Source organism: Girardinichthys multiradiatus, chromosome 13 (assembly GCF_021462225.1).
Source record: "Girardinichthys multiradiatus isolate DD_20200921_A chromosome 13, DD_fGirMul_XY1, whole genome shotgun sequence".
NCBI lineage: Eukaryota > Metazoa > Chordata > Actinopteri > Cyprinodontiformes > Goodeidae > Girardinichthys > Girardinichthys multiradiatus.
The window spans coordinates 21097969-21104324 of record NC_061806.1 but is presented as its reverse complement, the minus strand read 5'-3'; the positions used below and the strand labels follow the sequence as shown (position 1 = coordinate 21104324).

Genomic DNA, 6356 nt, shown 5'->3' with positions numbered 1-6356 from the left:
CAGGCACGTGGAGGCCACACACAATACTGAGCCTCATTTTGACTTGTTTTAAGGACATTACATCAAAGTTGGATCAGCCTGTAGTGTTTTTTTCCACTTTAATTTTGTGTGTGACTCCAAATCCAGGCCTCCATTGGTTAATAAATTTGATTTCCACTGATGATGTTTGTGTGATTTTGTTGTCAGCACATCCAACTTTGTACAGAACAAAGTATTCAATGAGAATATTTCATTCATTCAGATCTAGGATGTGTTATTTGAGTGTTCCCTTTATTTTTTGGAGCAGTATATATATATATATATATATATATATATATATATATATATATATATATATATATATATATATATATATATATATATATATATATATAGACTTGAAGCTGAAACGAGGATACAAGATTATCAATTGAACTCCTAAAGCCACATACAAAGTTTTAGTTTTTTGTTTTTTTTTCATTCAGCGCTTGAACGCAGCACACCCTGGCCTGAGTTATAATGATGACACAATAGTTTCGACCCTTTGTGGCGGTGCAGGATAGAGCGGGAAGCCAGACGAGGAAGACGAGGAAGACGTGGAAGACGTGACTGCTTCCACTGAAGTTCACTACGTGGTGCGTGTGTTTATTCTTCTGACGTCAGAGTGGCACGCCTTTAAGAAACCTCTAGTTAATACTGCAAATACAGTATTTAGTGTATTAAATAGTACAGTTTCAGGACTAACTATAATGCTGCTCTGTGCCTTTAAGAAAAACATTACATCATAAGCCCACCTGTAGGACCAGGATGCATTTATTGCCTCCAGATAGACAGTGACAGCACATGTGCAGAACATTTATGTAAATCTTGTAACATTCTGGTATCTAGGTTTATTTATTCTAATAATAAAAAAACTATTTAAAAAATCAATAAAGTATTACTGTATTGCTAAATGGCCTGAATACACCAGAAACTTAAGTGTTAATATTAGCTCATTTATTGTCACTACACCAGCCTTCAATGGCTAAGGCATAAAATAAAGAAGCAGAACAATAGTCAAGAGATTAGTCCTAAACATGAAAACTGAGCAAGCGTGAAAGCAAAATGTTGCAGAGGACATATCTAATCAGACAAATGCTTATGCAAAATAAGGCTTTTTGATGACTTAAAAAACAATACTCAATAAAAGACTTAGAAATGTTAAATTTTACTATGCTTGTGTTTATTTGTGCTTTTGTATGCATTATGATGTCAGGAACCAATATTTAAAGGCAGCCTGAACAGCTTTGACCACAGTGAGGATTATATGTGAAATACAGTAAACAAGGATTAATAATCTCTGAATCAGCTGACCTAATACAAACCAGTGAGTTAATTATAAACAATATACAGACAGACTTAAATTTTAATTGATCTTACAAGAACCTTTTTTGACAATCTTAAAAAAAATTTAAATACTCAAAACAAGATATTTAATGCCTTATCTGGGATAGACCTTTAACAAACATGTGTCCATGACACAGCGTAAAGGGAAAGAAAAAATCTGTGAAGATAATGAGAAGCTCTGAAAAAAGACAGAGAAAAACTGTTTTGTTTCCCATCTATTCCTCAGTGTGTCACTAAGTCACATGCTCTGTGGTTCTGTCTGAGTGCCAGGCTCACAACTCTCTGTGTGCAATCTCTGTTGATCAGTCTGAAAAGGAAGGGAGGGAGGACAGAATGCGAAAAAAAAGATGGGAGGACAGGAGGCCAGTGGCACAATCTAGGTCGTCTGCCACTAATCCCCTTGGGATGGAAGTACTCAGAGTGCCAAATGTTGAGCTCAGCCTACTCTTTTTTTTTCCTTCTGTTCAATAAATTCTTGTTTATGAACTTTCCTGTTTGCTATCAGCTCACATGATCTGATGATATCTGTTGGAAATTCCCAGCTTTATTAAGCCTTTCAAGTATGGATAACATATTTCCAAATCATTATTTAAAACTGATTTATCTAACATATTATTGAAACAAAGCCTATTTTAATTGCTCAAAATTTTTGTAAAATGTATTTTTTAAATATACAACAAAAATCCTTAATAGCTAGGTAAGAGATTTAGAGAGTAAGATGTTTGCAAAGAACATTTGTTTGTTGTTGTAAGAACAAGTAATGTATGTATTACTTCCATACATTTTCTTTACTTGCTTATCTGTGCAGGGTTGTGGGGGGCTAGTGCATATCTGCAGAAACAATTGGGCCTGATGGGATCAGACAATCACAGGGCAACAAAGAGACACACGGGACAAACAGCTTTGCACAGCCTTGCATGCAATAATATAATTATTTTTGATATACATAATTTTTTATCAGACTTTAGTATTAGCATCCTTACAGAAGACATGCAGATTTGGGGAGAACAAGCAAATTACATACAGAAAAGATCGTAGGCTGTGATTCTTGCTGCAAGGCAACAGTGCTCACACTTACTACACGTGATGGGAGGTCAAAGAGCACTATATCTATTTTCAAAATATTTTCAATTGTCAAATCAGCAGTCTTTGCAGTGATTGCGTAGGCTATAACATGGCATTTCCTGTTTTAAAAATGTTTTCAGCTGGTCTCACTTAATATTCTTATTGTCCCAGAAATTGATTTTTGGGTTCTCGTTAGATGTAAGTCATAACATTGACATTTAACAGGAATAACTGCTGGAAATATTTCCTTCTGTATGCAAAAATTCACTGTTTTAAATTACTTGAAATTACTAGTTATTTGGGTTTTTGATTGATGTAGAAATGGATGAATAACCTGGGAACATCTGCCCTTGACCTGAGGAGATAGTTAGTAATGCAGCAGGAAAATTACCCTAACCACACGTCATTCTGCCAACATAATAGGTAAAAAAGCACAAAGTTAATGTTTTAAAGGGGCCGAGTCAAAGTTCTGATCATAATACAAAAGAAAGGTTGTGAAAGGGCCAGAAGGCAACGAGTTCAAGTGAGGAAATCTAGCAGGATCCATGGGTTCAGTATAAAGTGCTAGAATTCCACCAACTTGCTGTGCACAACTGATCAATAGTTACTGAGAACATTTAGCCACGGTTATTGCTACAGAAGGGTGTGCCAAAAGATAACAAAAGGCAGAACCATTAAATGTTGACACTTTCACAAATGTTGCATTGTGATTTTTTCTCGACATTAACAAATGACCAGCAGAAATAACAATTTGCTTTTATTTGTACCATGTTTTGTTTGTTGTAGAAAGCATTTCAGAAAGAAATGTTTACATGATTTACTGCCCTTATTCACCATTTATAATGCTTCTTTATTTCACATGTCTGGTGTTGGCTTGCCGCGTCATTAACTGCAAGCTGTCCTGGATGTGTTCCTGACTCCCCGGTGACTTCTCAGCAGGACACGGTGATGGAGACTTCAGGGGACCCGTGTCTTCTTTGGCCTCATAACAGGGCCCCTGATGCATGATTCATGTCCTGTTAAATGTTTGCACCATGTGGAAACGTTAAAGAGCAAAGTACAAGAGGCTACAGTGCAATTCGTGCACAATTGTTGGATGTAACTGTGCTGAAAGTCATGCTCACCTAATTATTGCAGGATATTGTCTGCAGTCCAGGAGGGGTTTAAACAGGCCACATTCATCAGGAGATATGATGGTGTGTATGGGCTCTGGCATAGTCTGTCTTAGGTTGTATTCTCTTCAATCTAAATTGCACATCATAATTGTCTTTTTAAACAAAAGTTTTTGGGATTACCTAATTTGATGGGAAAATGCTGAAAAAAATCATATTTTCCCACTGACTTCCTACTGTTGTAAAAATCTAAATAAGAAATTTAAATTTATAATAGTCTTGAAAACCAAGTTCTGTTGTATCATTTATATTCCAGACATATTCCACCACTTTTAAATTGTTGGCTAATGTGTGGTTTGTAGAGTTTCCAAAAGGTTAGCTATTGGGCTCTGATTACGTAAAACCAGCTCCTAGTTTGGGAGATACTCCTTCTACTTCGGACTCCAAACATTCTTTTGTTTTGCTAAATTGTATGGGTGATCTTGGATTTGGCAGAGGAAAACTAATAAAACACAGCTGTTTGTCTCTGTATATACATTTGAACCCACATATTTACAGAGACTGTCTAAAAACACACTTACCATTTTCTTCTCACTGGTTGAGATTAAATAAAACCTAACCTTTTCTCTTCTAGATTAATTAGGATTCCCAAAATTATTTCTCTTTGTTAATTGTCAGAATCATGAGAAATTGATATTTTTTTTCTTAGTGTCTTCAAATTACAATATTTCCATACTTTCGGAAACAATTTGGAAAAGTCCAGATTTATTGTGGATCTATTTTAACACAATACCTCATACACATGGCTTCCTTGTGAAAAATCTTGTAAAATAAATCAGCCAAGAGATCAGGAAGGGAATTGTGGAACTTCACAAGTCTGGTTCATTTTCCTAAATATCTGCAAGTGCCACACTCATCTGTTCAAACAATAATATGCAGGTAAAGAAAGAAAGGGAGGTTCAGAAATCATATTCTTTAGGAAAGAGGCAGGATCTGTGTCCCAGAGATGAACATGTTTTGGTGTGAAATGTATGTATCAGACATAGAACAAACCCAAAAAACTTGTGAAGATGCTATGCTAAAGCTGACAAGAGTGTGTCATTATTCAGTTTGTCCCATACTGACATGGAGTCAAAGGCCACTCAGTAAGAAAGAAGCCATTACTCAGAATGTAACATATAAAAAAGCCAGACTACAGTTTACAAATACACTTGGGGACAAAGACTTAATTTATTTGGAGTTATATCAGAGGACAAAGGGGAAAGCTAGCAAATCTGAGAACACCATCCCAATTGTAAATGAGTGGCAACATCATGGTTTTTGAAAATTTAGCTGCAGAAGTTATTGGTGCACTTCCTAAACTAGATATCATAAGGAAAGAACATTATGCAAAAATATGGAAACAACATCTTAAGACATTAGTCACAAAGTTAATGTTTGGGCATAAATGTGTCTTCCAAATGCACAATGACCCCATGCAAAGTGACTGAAGAACAACAAAGACAATGTTCTGAAGTGGCCAAGATACTTAAAAGCTTATGGAAAAAATCCAAAATGTTTGATCCAAGTGATACAGTTTAAAGGCCAATTTTACAAAATACTTTTCTTTTATGGCCTACTGTTTCTTTCATTTGGTTCTTCTCTACCTTTTTCATGCTGCCCTTTTTGATTCTGCACACACTGGTACAATTTTAAAACAGAACCAGTAAGAATTTAGTTCAATTTTTTGTCAAAGTTTTGGTCAACTACCTTTTCTTCAGGGTAAAAACGAAATAAAAATGTATGCAGTATGACCAGAACTTTAACTGAAATGTTTTGTCAGTCAGTCAATCAGTCATCTTCTATACCGCTTCTTCCATAGTGGGTTGCGGAGAAGCTGGTGTCTATCTCCAGCAGTCTATGGGCAGGAGGCGGGGTACACCCTGGACAGGTCGCCAGTACGTCGCAGGGCAAGATTTTGGTAGGTAGAATCCAGTCAGATCGAATTTTAGTCATTGATAAACATAGTTAGAAAAATAGCCAATGATTCTTGAGCAGTAGGAGGTGGATTAGTTGTATTTCAGATGGTTTTGGTTGAGGTCCTCATGGACTGCGGCTTGAATCCCTTTGGCCTATGCAAAAAAACTGTCTTTCTTTAGGGCATCAGATTTTAGTCAACTGTTTGAACAGTAAATACAAACGACTAAATTATAGCAAGATTTTGTTGACTGAAATAAAAATGACTACAAGTGACAAAACATTTGACAAAGCTTCAGAATGAACTCTGGATGAAACTGTATCAACATGGAAGATGGATTTGCAGGTTTCTGCATCTACACAGTTTTCAACAAATTGGTATATAATTTATTTTTGAACAACTTTTAATATAAGACCTTTAATTCACTTGTATTTTGTCAACTTTTACATGAAAGGAACAATTTCTTCCTTTTTATAATAGATTTCTATCATTAAAAAGGACCCTTGGTGTTCTAGAAATAAAATAAACATCTTTTTAGCGTTGTCTGTAATTCCCTTATTCCTGTGCATGTTCAGTTCCCATCCTGCCTCTGACCTCTTTGAAGATAACAATGACCAAAGGCCTCTTTCTAATCCTCCAGTAATACCTTTCCTAAGCCTGCTCTCTTCAGCAATACTAAAAATCAGTTTATCTTACTCTACCTCACCAGGCCTTAAAATGCATAACTCCTTTATTTTTATACTAAATCATTTATACTAAATTATTTGCTTTTCAAATAAAAAAAACATTTTTGTTATGACACATTATTCAGTGCTGTGCTAATAGCCCAAATTGCTTTCTTTAGTTACAAATCGATG

General features: G+C 35.5%; 1 long non-coding RNA gene across 1 annotated transcript; it reads left to right on the top strand.

Moving 5' to 3' along the window:
- The first annotated feature begins 525 nt into the window (after positions 1-525).
- Positions 526-3828, top strand: LOC124879708. Its single transcript, XR_007041095.1, has 2 exons — positions 526-614; positions 3327-3828. It is a non-coding gene; the product is annotated as an uncharacterized LOC124879708 (long non-coding RNA).
- Positions 3829-6356: the final 2528 nt, after the last annotated feature.